The following is a 13,694-nucleotide window of genomic DNA, read 5'->3' as shown; positions in this document are numbered from 1 at the left end:
CATCAGAAAAGTTGGACTCCATTCACGGACTGTTTTGGTTAACTAAAACATTTTTGTTTTCAAAACTGTACAACGTGCAAGTAGTTCAAGTTCTTAGCTTTAAAATGACTACTTGCACATCTCCATACGATTTTTCTACAATTTATGGTGATTTTTGAAAAACTGTCTATCATTTCAAGAACCAAACTGGACCAGTTTGTGTTTATGGACGTTTTCACCTAAGTTGGAGGTCACTGAAAATCATGTAAAAATTTATGAACGAACTAGACTCATTAACCAAACTCCCAGAATTTAAGGATTCTAATTTGGATCTTTTATTAAGTTTTTATACATTTTCTAATAACAGTGATCAAAGCTGTTACAAACAGAAAAATGCTAACATATTATTATCACCTTGTATCATGTTGAGCAAGGTGTATATCCTTATGTGAATGTATGTTATTACAAAAGAATGATATTTTATCTTGGTACATGAACATGCATCAGTTAATAAATGGATTTTGATATAGATATACATATGAAATATAAAGGATAACACGATTGTTATAATCAAAGTACATCCATTTTACTCAAACAATTGAACGAACTACGTTGAATATAGATTACGTACGTTACCATTACTACCCTTGTTTTGATAAACTATAATAGGTATGGTTTATGTTTCTATTAATACAACAAACACTTTTCGGAAGTTTTATTTCCACAGAAAAAGGTTCTACACTCACGCACACTACACGTAAACTTGTTAATTTAAGTGGCGAGACATTCACTCCCCGTACGTTCGAGTACAGGATATAAATTCCTGTAAGTTACAACCAGAATCTCTTGTAGGGAGAGCGTGATAATTGTGTATAGATCTATATTGGGGTTGACATCCCACACCTAGCTGCTAGCTACAGCCGGACCGGCAGGTCTGCGGGTGACAAGAGTCATAGGATCAGGGCGTCTGAAAGACGTTGTGCAGGTTACCTCTAGTCATAGTGTGGTTATAGCGATTCATATAGGGAGCTAACAATAAATAAAGTTTACGGGATTTTTATAAAACAAAAAGGGGTTTATGTCGATTTAAAATCACTTTTTATATCAATAAGTACGGATATTACTGTACACTTTCGGTCTTGGCATTTAAGACTACACATCACTTGGGGTTTAGAACTACACATACATATTAAAGAAAATATTGGAATTTTCTGGATACATATTCTATCACTTTTACAAGGAAAACGGTTTACTTCTATAAAATAAAACTCTTATGAACTCACCAACCTTTGTGTGTTGACACTTTTTCAAACAACTTGTATTCTCAGGGAATCACTAAACAGGTAACCAAGTACTTTTGAGGATGGGACGTTAAGGCGTCAACATATCATGTTTTTGTTAACATATTGTAATTGATTTGGAAACATGTAACTCATACATTGATGTAACTCTTTCAATTATATATATATATATATATATATATATATATATATATATATATATATATATATATATGTTGGTTGTGGTTGCTTAAATTACTATTGCAATTGTGGTTATGATACTATACATGAAGTCCTCCACCCCCGGACGTTTCCGCCATCCTTGGTATGGGGGTGTGACATTCTTCTTCTTATGATAAATACTTTCCTTTATCTATTGCAATAGATCGATGGGTCATGTTCTAATGACCTCTCATCACACAATGCGACGCTTAGACTTGGTCTTTAATAAAGTTAAATTCCATAATGGAATATATCTTTCTTCATATTCTAATGTGATATAATCACATTTTTAACATGTAGCATGCCTAGCTACAAACTCCTTTTTTTTAACGAGCGTGATACTATCAATCGCATTGATTTCAATCTTCTGACTTGATTCAAATGCTACCTCGGACTTGGTTCTATGAACCACGTAACAAACTCCTCGTAGTCGAACTCAATTTGATATGACCACTAGGGTCGAAATAACAACCATCTTACTAGTCACTACCGAAACAAGGGTAATGACACACTTGAACAAAACGGAATCAGTTACTAGCTTCTTGGTAACCTTGTGACTTTCCCTGATCTAAGCGCGAGTCATGTGCTCCCGGTAGTATATGCATCTACTACCTTTCACACCTACTCATACTCGTCCCAAGTATTATCCCGCAGTCGACCAAGTCACCATATAAGAAAATCACAAAACAATTTAACACATACAAATGTGTCCAAATAATCATAAACAATTTCCCTAGACTCTACTAGGACTTCTTCATTGCTCAATCTTCAATCATTAACTCTACTTCAACTCGATTGGTGATGGAAATACTAGACGATAAGACAACTTCAAGAATTTCATCAATCGTTCCATCACCCTGCCAATCGAAAGTGTACTTCAGACGTACCGTACTCCTCTAAACGTATTGTTATTTCATAAGACATACTCTAAAGGCAAGATACCACTCTTACGATATCTTCTAATAGGTGTCATCCACTATCATAAGCCTTCTTCATTTCCTCCATTTACTCAATTTATCTACGAGTCTTCACCATGACCTCTTGTACATCCAAGCAGACATTTGGTGTACCAAGCGAGAATTTTTAAGATAAGAAAGTTTTTAATTCCGACAAACGTATAAATCTTCTTATCACCCCGAAACGTTTACATGCTAGTTCTAATTTCATAGTCGTACGCTTAGAATCCTAAACACATAAGGTTTCCAGATCCAGTCGACAACAAACCATAGATCCGAACAAATAATAGCATCAATTTAGCTATCACACAAAACAATTAGCACATAAAAGCATTTTAGGCATCATTCCTAAAATAAACTAGTGCTTGTGATATTTTAGACACACTCCTCACAATCATTACTTAGCATTCTAAGTTTAAGTCTAGAAATTTCCTACAAATTCCTAGTTCGCTTAAACTAATGCTCTGATACCAACTGTGACATCCCCAATTTCTAGGCCAGAAAAGACCGATTTGTTTATGCTTTGTTTTATAAATTAGAGTAATCGTTTAAAGAAAACGGTTGCGGAATTTGTTCCCAAAACAAGATATGATAAAAACTTATCAAAACATTTCTCAAAGTGAATTTATTTTCATTAAATAATAAAACCTCGGGATGTCATGTTCCGATACAGCCACATAAGCATAAACAGAACATACATTCATTTACTCTAGTGATTTACATCTCCTTTAATCTCTCAGTGCAAAGCAGCTTCGTATCGATACGTGCGATACAATTAAACTGAGTGGGTCACACTTGGGAGCCTAGTGAGCATATAGGGTTTTCAACCCACAATAATATAATTATTATATTAAATTATCAAACAATCAACCCAATTACGCATCCCCATTATCTTCCTTACTCTTAAGGGTCTACCCTAAGAATCATCTATTCATTCACTCTGTATTAGGCACTAAGATAATAGATGTCAGGAATCTTTATTAGGCACTAAGACAATAGCTGCCAAGGCTTCTTCATAGAGCACTAATTCCATAGTTGCTATGGTTCATTCATCGGGTAGTAAATCCATAACTACCAGTGTAGGTACTAAGTTCATAGCTACCAACATTTATCTAACAATACTAAATCCATAGCTACCATCGTCTGTCTATACGGTACTAAATCCATAGCTACCAAGGTTTATCTTGTTCATTGACAGTATCATACTCAAGATCCCTCTCGCAATACATGCCAATGAATGACTAACAGGTTTATCTTGTTTATTGACAGTATCATACTCGAGATCCCTCTCGCAATACATGCCAATGGATTACTAACAGGGTTATCTTATTTACTGACAGTATCATACTCGAGATCCCTCTCGCAATACATGCCAATGGATTAGTAACAGGTTTATCTCTATTCCTGATCCCTATTTACGGATCTAAAGCTAACCTTTTGATCTTATTATCCAACTCATCTTTTATCCTACACCAACTATCTCATCTACCCATATCCTACCCAACATATTTGTGGATACAAAATACATATACAGATTAACTCATTTAACACCTATATAAAACATCCATTCCACACTCATCTCAAATAAACAACAATGTATAAACACATAACACGTATTTCATAGCAAATACTTAATCTTTATGTGTTAGAAGAAAGTGACCACACACTCACCTGATCAGAAGATGATCGGACAACACTACGACTTGTAGAAGTAGTATTCTTCGGTGAAACCGGGATCACTTCACACACCGGGTTTCTCGCGGGCAGAGCTTCGGCTCGGAAACTCTTTTCTTCTCGGGATCTTCGGGACTTGCTTCGGGTCTCGGGGTTGATACCGGGGCTTCGGGGGGTTAAAATTGCACATAAAACGATGTAATATGGGAGATAGATGAGAGAATGAGCAGCCAAACTCGGCTGGCCCTTCAAATCTATTTATAGGGCAAAACTGGCCCTTGCCACATCGTGGCACCTTTTGTCACGTTGTGGGCTTGGTCGTCACTGCATGCGTCATCTCAAGTTGCATCTGGGGGACTCCCGGAGGTGTCAGAAGACCTGCCACGTCGTGGTCTCTGACACAACTTTGGGGTTCGTGCCCCGAACTTCAGAAATTCATAACTTTCGCATACGAACTCCGTTTTCGACGTTCTTTATATCGACGCGAAGGTGAGATTATGCTATACAACTCTATTTTAGAATCCATTGGCTAATTTTGACTTTATTTTTAATATATTATAAGTATATTACTTATATATTATCTTTAGTAGGTCGGGACAGGAAAACTCGGTTCGAAATTCATAACTCCTTCATCTGAACTCCGTTTTCGTCTGTCTTTTTATCGTTGGACTACTATCGAAGACATCTTCGAATTTAGTTTAGATCACTAAGGATAGATATATATATCTACCTTAAATTCACTATTTACGTCGCGTTGGGTCGCGCTGGGTCGTGTCGGTTCGTCGCGAAACTTCGACATGTCATAACTTCTTCGTTATAACTCGGATTTTGGCGTTCTTTATATGCACGGAAACCTTGTGACATATACTAAAACTTGGTTAATATTAATCCTTATAAATAAACTTCCATGAAAAAGTCATTTTTTGATGCTTATCGTCTCTAAATTGACTAGTCCTGATCTACGGGTGTTACAGACAGGTGACGAGATGCCTTACGATCCGAACAACTCGCCACAACCCGAGACTTCCTCATGCCCGGCTTGTGGCCCACGAACCCTAATCATGGACAATCTGAAACGGGATGTTACAGCTCGATGCCAGGTTAGACCTGATACCGAACGGGAACCTATACCGGGTGGGGCCCGATGACGGGCAGGGCCCAGTATATGTTGATATGCTTAGTATGTGGTATTTTTTGGAACTCACTAAGCTTTGTGCTTCCGGTTTTAGTTTATGTTTGCCTTTTTTGTAATAGATTTCTTATTATATTTTCGCACAGAATGAACAAGTTTAGTAAACTCATTCTTAAAAAATATGATATTTTCTTTTTTTAACCATTCATAGTTTTTGTTGCATTTGTGATAGGAATGGATTGAAGAATGGTTTGAAGACATGATAGGAAAGGCTTGAAGAATGAATCAAAGATTGAGCACACTCACATTTTAAGAATCTTGTTATTTTTTAAGATTTACACTTGTTATTCTTTGATAATATTGTTATTTTTCAAGAACGTTTTTTGTATCACAATCATACAATGTACTTATTTGATATAATATTATGTATTCTTTATAAAATGTTAGTGTTGATAACTTTATAATTCTTTAAGCATGTTAATTTTAAAAATATATTGAATATAACCATATTCTGCAAGAACATAATCAAAATAATATTTACTAGTTTATGATCGATTTTATGTCATTCTAACATAATAAAATCGGATATTATTAAAATTATATTAGAATTAAATTATAATTAATTTAAAAAAATTGAGATTTTTAAAAATAAGGGTATTAATTATCCCTTAAAATCAAAATTTTTTATTTTTTTAATATATGTTAATTGACCAAAACACCCTTATGTTTAAATTTATGTGATTATATGATATATGTTACCCTATTGTAATATTATAAATCCTCAGATCATGATTATTAATTATATTTCATCCGTTGGTCCATATTTGTGCTTACAAGCACACAATAGATGTCAGGACCATTTGAACCTAACTATATATATATATATATATATGTGTGTGTGTGTGTGTGTGTGTGTGTGTGTGTGTTCTAATAAAAAATATGTTTATTCTCATTTTGTCATGTGTCACCCAACTAGGTTACCTAATTAATGGCATATCAGTTGTCAACATATTGATTCTCCATTTCAAATTTTAAAATTTTCCACTCTAATTACATTAAATTAATAAAATTATAATAAAAATTAAAATAACATTAATACAAATTATAAGGTCATGTATTTATTTAAATAAATGATTATAATTTTATATAACTAAAAAATTATATTTTAATTAAAAAACTATTTAAAAAAAGTGATTAATAATTTTGATTTTTTGCTATAAAAATTTAATTAATTTTATAACCGTGGTTCCACGGGTTATATATATAAAATAAATGAAGATAATTTTGCTACATGTCAATCTCTAATGAGTTTTAACATTTGTCATTTTGTGATATTTTTTAAATAAATAATATCTACATGTCAATTTATGTTTTTTTTTTTTTTAATTTTTAAAATTAAAAAACCATATAATACATATACTTATATGTATGTAAACTATCAAATGTAAAAAATGGTATACTAAATTGCAATTAATATGTTTCTTATTTAAAAAATTTATTCCTTATTTCAAAATTTTATTTTAAAAAGCACTTATTAATTATATTTAATAAACACGTGTAATACACGAGTTTTACACATAATATATATAGCGGTTCCGGTGGGTACCCGACGGGTACCCAGCGGGTAGCGGTTCCGTAAAAATGAAAACCGGAACCAGAACCATTTAAGGCGGTTCCGATGCGGTTCCGGTTCCGAAAGCGAGTACCCAGTTCCGCTATATATATATATATATATATATATATATATATATATATATATATATATGTGTGTGTGTGTGTGTGTGTGGTGAGGTTAAATAGAGAACCATAATTAATCAAGGAACCAATAAACCAATCTTTTTTTCAACTTTTATAACTTATTTTTTATCAAAAAAAAACTAAAAATACAGAAATTCATAAATTTTTATCATTTTCTCCAATGATATGAAATTCGATAAAAATTTTTTTGTCAAATTCACAATGTGAATTTTACGGTGAATCCGAAAAATATATTTAACATTCATAAAGTTAAGTTATTAATTTATATATTTTTAGGTTTTTTTTCTACAATGAATAAGCTATTAAACTTTAAAAAAATATTTGATTCTTTAGAGAACCAATAATTATGATTTTTTGTTGAACTTTATTTATATATATATATATATATATATATATATATATATATATATATATATATATATATATATATATATATATATTAAAAAACAAGGACTTTTGGTGTTTGAGCTAAAACTGCAACAAAATGACTAAAAAGCACGTTCCTCCAAAAAAGCCTTTTCGTATTCGAACTACATTTCGTCAAAAGGTACAATGTAACTTTTATCGATCTCTCGGGTACTTCCTTCTTAACTTTTCGATCTTCTACTGATTTTGACTACTCTTTCGTCTTCTTCTTAACTTGTTGCATATCTTTATCTTCACATGTCACTGAATTACAAAAGAAAAAGTTGTTTTCTTCATATCCAAGGGAACAGCGATATATCAAAACATAACCATAAATACATACATGTAAACACCAACTATGGCTTGGGAAGCTTGATAAAAGTTCTAATCCTAAATACATAAGTGTAAACACCAACTGCGGCTTGGGAAGCTTGATAACAGTTCTAATCAAGTTCTTATAAATTATTTGACTCATTATATGTTTTTAATTCATATATATGTGCTTGAGCTTAAACTCGACAAAATTCAAGTTTATTGAGTTCTGATCGAATTCAAGCATAAATAAGCCAACAATAACTCAAATCTATGGACCTAGACTCACTTCGATGAAAGTATTATGGTAGGATGCGAACAAAATATTTAGCTTAGTTTGGTTTACAACTTGACTAATCTTAATCAAAAGAATAAAAGAAACAAACAAAAAGTTGTAAGACAGCTGTTAGTATGCATCTTTGCAGCTGTGATATTATAATCCCTTTCTTTAATTGGCATGGAAAATTAGAAATCATGCAAATGGTAGAAAAAATGTGCATATCACGAATAACATGCTTACCATGCCTTCAAACTCTACCAAAAATGTATACATGTCAAAGATCAAAAATATTTTAAAATGTACATATTCAAATGCTTAAAATTCTGCAAATCGTTTTATTGTTTTTATAGAAAAAAATTGTTATCGTATTTATAAAATTAACTATCCATTGGAAGAAATCCAAATTGAAAGTGATGGGTATTGTTAAGTGTTGGATGTTATGGAGATTTAGGTATTCGGTGCTTTTTGTCACGGAAAGTTTGAGGAAGAACGAGATTGTAGATAATACTATTCTTTTTTCCTTTGGTTGTTGTCGTTTTAGAATGTTCAATTGTTGTGTTAGTTGGATTAATCGGTTAAAAACCCCCATGTAATTTTTTTGTAGTCTAGCGTTGTACTAGACATGTGTATTTATATATTTAGTTGTCCAAAAAAAAAATACCGACATAAGTTATAAAGAAACACGTTATCAAAAGGTGTTGACACATTAAGTACGGATCAAGAACTTAGATAAACACAAACATGCCAATGAAGATGCTAAAGAAACAGTAATTATATGAAGATTTAATGTGGCATAGAAATAAACATATATCTACATGAAACTTCGAAAAATATATTTTATTGATAATCAATGCTACACACTTTTTGTATTATGATTACAGGAAAAATTGTTTATAATAAATGTTTGACCTAATTTCTTCTAAATTGGAGCTTATGGGCCTATGAAATCATCGAATTAAGTTGGTTGGTGATCGTACATGGCAATCTTGGTACCCAAGTTACTATGTCAATCTAAAGTTCATAGTTGGGACTACTTCTGATCATTAAAGGCTATAACAAGGTGTATTCTAAAGGCGAAGCTCGAGTGATGAGCTTCTTGTTGGTGATTTGTTATCATCAATATTATTTAAGTGTAATGTGATTACTTTGTTGACCAAAATTGATCTTGTTAAATATTAAACAAGTAAGGAAGGTGTGGAGTACGTACTTGTTTAAGTTTGATCAAGTTTGAAAGTACATTGTCATTTAAGGGTGAAGCTCCTAAACAAACGGGGGCCCGGGGGCAGCGCCCCTCGTAGCTGGTGACCATCGGTTTGACCCTTATCCAAACTTCCGTTTTTATGTCAGTTTTTATGGTTTTATGACAGTTTGATACTGTCATATGGCAGTTTTCAGACAAAGATCAAAAGGTCGGTTTTGGTATCTATTTCTGGTACATACGAAACTATCATCAAAACATTCTCTATTCTTGTCTCTCTGAATCTTATCCGATTAAAGAATATTGGGAGTATCACCCAAATACTTTAATCTGAAAGTGTTTAACACAGTTCTCAGAATTTCCTAGACTTTCTGTACCCGAAATTCCTAACACTCCACAACCTGTAGACATGTTTTGGTGCTTAGCTTTACCACCAAGCCTTCAACTACGCCTCTTAACTTCGGCTGAAGCTATACTTCTTGGTTGGGCTTCTGACCTTGTTTGCAACCTTGATCTCAAAGCCTCTTTAGAAGTGTGACATCTCCAAAATCACGGCCAGAAAAAACCGATTTCATTTATGCTTTTTAAAATAATTTCATAGTAAATCCTTTTGATTTAAAAGAGCTGCGGAATTTGTTCCCAAAAACAAAATATGATAAGATAATATTTATCAAAGCATTTCATCAATAGATGCATTTTCATTATATAATCAAAACTCAGGATGTCATGTTCCGATACAGACCATAAAGCATAAACGATAACATTACAAGTCATTTAACAAATATAAACGTATACAGACTTGTAAACAAAACAACTTGATGATTCATCCATCTTATGCCCTTGCGCCACTTCCTGTAACACAAATAAACTAAGTGGGTCAGGCTTGGGAGCCTGCTGAGCATATAGGGTTTTCAACCCACAATAAATAATTATATTTAATTTCACCAACCAACAATAACCCGATTACCCATTCCCGTTATCGTCACTTTATGTCCCTAAAACAACATCTATCTCAAGGGACCTAATCTAGGACTTTCATCGGGACGGACATAACTGCTAAGGGGTTTCCTCAACAATATATGTCCTAAAGGCAACCATGAGGGGGATAGAGTACATCGGTGAACACATCGTTCACAACACCTACATGTTATGAACCTGCTAGCGTTCCACAAGACTGTCTAGAAAGAGTCGGTGGTCGTTATCCATACTTCGCTGAATAACTAGATCAAAAACAACGACATTGAGGCCTCTCATCTGTTTATCACACATCAACTATCTACCCATGTTCTACCCAACATATTAGTAGATAAAAATATATATTTTATACATAGTTTAAAACATGTATAACATGTTCAATCAATACATATTCCACATAACAGATGAGGCACACACACATAACACATATTTCATAGAGAATAAATCAGATCTATGAGATAGAAGAAAGTGAATATACATTCACGCATATAACAACAAAATATACACCTAACACGTATTTCGTATAAAATACTTCATAATTATGTGTTAGAAGAAGGTAACTACACACTCACTTGATCAGAAGATGATCAGACAGCACTACGACTTGCAGAAGTAGTATTCTTCAGTAGATCTGGAAGATCTTCACAAAAACCGGGCTCCTCGCGGGCAGAGCTTCGGCTTGGGAATTTCACTTCTCGGGATCTTCGGGGCTTCGGGACTTACTTCGGGCTCGGGATTGAAACCGGGGCTTCGGGATATTTCTTGTACAAAAAACGATGCAAAACGGGAGAGAGAGAAGATAATTTGGCAAAAGAATTAGGCTGCCCTCGCATGCCCTTTTATAGGATGCTGAGGCCTCGCATTACGCTGGGTATAATGCTCTACGCGGGGCGTACGCCTTGGAAGTTCGTCACTGCTTACGTATCCGAAGTACTCGAGTGTGAGGCGCATCATGCATCGCTGTACGTTGGACGTAACCCAGATAAGTCCGGTGACTCCCCTTCGGATAATGTCGGATTTAATAATTAAATTTATATTTTAATTATTTAATAAACTTCAAAAATTCATATCTTCTTCATACAAACTCCATTTTCGACGTTATTCATAGCCACGCGTAGGTGAGACTACGCTCTACAACTTTCGTTTAGACTCCGTCGGCTAGTTTTGATATTATTTTTATTATTTATTTTTAGTAGGTCGGGACCGGAAAACTCCGTTATAAATTCATAACTTCTTCATCTAACGTCCGTTTTCGTCTGTCTTTTCACCAATGCACTACTATCAACGAGATCTTCGATTCTCGTTTAGATTGTTTCAACCAACAATCACTCGATCTCGAATCGGGTATTCGGGTTGCATACTGCTAAGTCGAAACTTCGAAAAATCATAACTTCCTCATACGAAGTCAAATTTGGGCGTTCTTTTTATGCACGCTCTTGGTTTAACGAGCTCTACAACATTCATTTAGATCACTAGGGCTAAATATCATTCTAAAGTAAATTCATTTTTTATGTCATTCAGCGTTGCCGGTTCTGTCGCGAAACTTCGACAGATCATAACTTCTTCGTTATAACTCGGATTTCGGCATTCTTTGTATATTCGGAAACCTCGTTCCAACTACTACAACATCATACATAGATATCATCTTTATCTAACATTTTATTTTGATGCTTATTTTTATTCTAAATTACATTAAGACACACAATTAAGCACAAAACACATAATACTCAAATAATACACTTCTATTATTTCAAAACGGGTTACAAAGGTTAACCTAGACTATTATATCAACATTAATGACAAGCCCAGAAACACATGCGTTACATTTCTCTCCACCTTAGAATGATTCCATCCCCGGAATCACACATCAACGAACAAATGCGGGTAGCGACTCATCATGTCACTCTCCGTCTCCCAGGTGAGATTCGGCCCATTCGTGTGTTTCCATCGGACAAGCACTACCTCGACCATCTTGCGTCGCAACTTCTTAGTCTTTCGGTCAACGATTACCTCTGGTTCTTCAATCAACCTTTTGTTCTCATCGATTCTCAACTCCGAAAGTGGAATCATGTCGGGAACTTCTCCCGTGAACTTCCTCAAATAACACACATGGAAAGTGTTATGAATTCCATTCAGTTCTTCTGGTAGTTCGAGCTTGTAAGCTTGGTTCCCAATCTTCTGAAGAACTTTAAACGGTCCAATAAACCTTGGACTTAATTTTCCCCTTTTACCAAATCTTATAAGTCCCTTCCACGGCGAGACTTTAAGTAAAACCGAATCTCCAACTTCAGAAGTCATCGGTCTTTGCTTGTTGTCAGCATAGCTCTTTTGACGATCCTGAGCTGCTAACATTCTTTCCCTAATTATTTTCAAATTTTCAGCAGTTTGATGGACTATCTCCGGTCCCATAAACTACTTTTCCCCAGCCTCAAGCCAACAAGATGGCGTACGACACTTCTGTCCGTACAAAGCTTGATAAGGTGCCATCTTTATGCTCGAGTGGAAACTATTATTGTAGGAAAATTCTACCAAAGGTAAATGTTCATCCCAATTACCTTGGAATTCCAGTGTACATGCTCTCAACATATCTTCAAGTGTTTGTATCGTCCGTTCGCTCTGACCATCAATCTATGGATGGTAAGCTGTACTCAAACACAACTTGGTACCCAATTCCTCTTGTAGACTTTTCCAAAATCATGAGGTGAAACGGTTGTCACGATCTGATACAATCGTTAACGGAACACCGTGAAGCCTCACAATTTCCTTCACATAAGAATTCGCAAGCTTATCCATAGACCATTTCTCCTTGGCTGTTATGAAATGCGCACTCTTAGTGAATCGATCAACAACCACCCAAATCATGTCGTGACCACTTTTTGTTCTGGGTAGTTTAATGACAAAATCCATAGCAATGTATTCCCATTTACCCATAGGCACAGGTAAAGGTTCTAAACTACCATATGGTTTCTGATGTTGTGTCTTGACTCTAGCACAAGTCACACACTCGGCCACATACTTTGCAACATCAAGCTTCATCGTCGGCCACCAGTAGTGGGGTTTCATGTCCCTATACATTTTAGTGCTACCGGGATGAATTGAGTACATGGTCTTGTGAGCTTCTTCCATCAAAAGATCTCTGACTCCTCCTGTCTTAGGTATCCAAATCCGATCTTGGAACACCTTCAGTCCATGACTGTTTATACCGAACACCAATGTTTTGCCCAAACGTTCCTCCTTTCGGTCATTCTTCTCAGAAGCTTTCTCTTGAGCTTTCTTTATAATTTCCACTATTGTCGAGACAACTTCAATTCTCAACGCTCTTGGCCTCTTCCTTTCAAGATTGACTTTCCGACTGAGAGCATCAGCAACAACATTTGCTTTACCGGGGTGGTAAAGTATCTCACAGTCATAGTCCTTAAGTAACTCTAGCCAACGTCGTTGCCTCATATTCAATTATTTATGATTAAAGAGATATTGGAGACTCTTATGATCAGTGAAAAGTTTGCACTTCGTGCCATGGAGG

Source organism: Lactuca saligna, chromosome 1 (genome assembly GCF_052625555.1).
Source record: "Lactuca saligna cultivar CGN05327 chromosome 1, ASM5262555v1, whole genome shotgun sequence".
NCBI classification, from domain to species: Eukaryota; Viridiplantae; Streptophyta; class Magnoliopsida; order Asterales; family Asteraceae; genus Lactuca; species Lactuca saligna.
Note: the sequence above shows the minus strand (reverse complement) of the source record.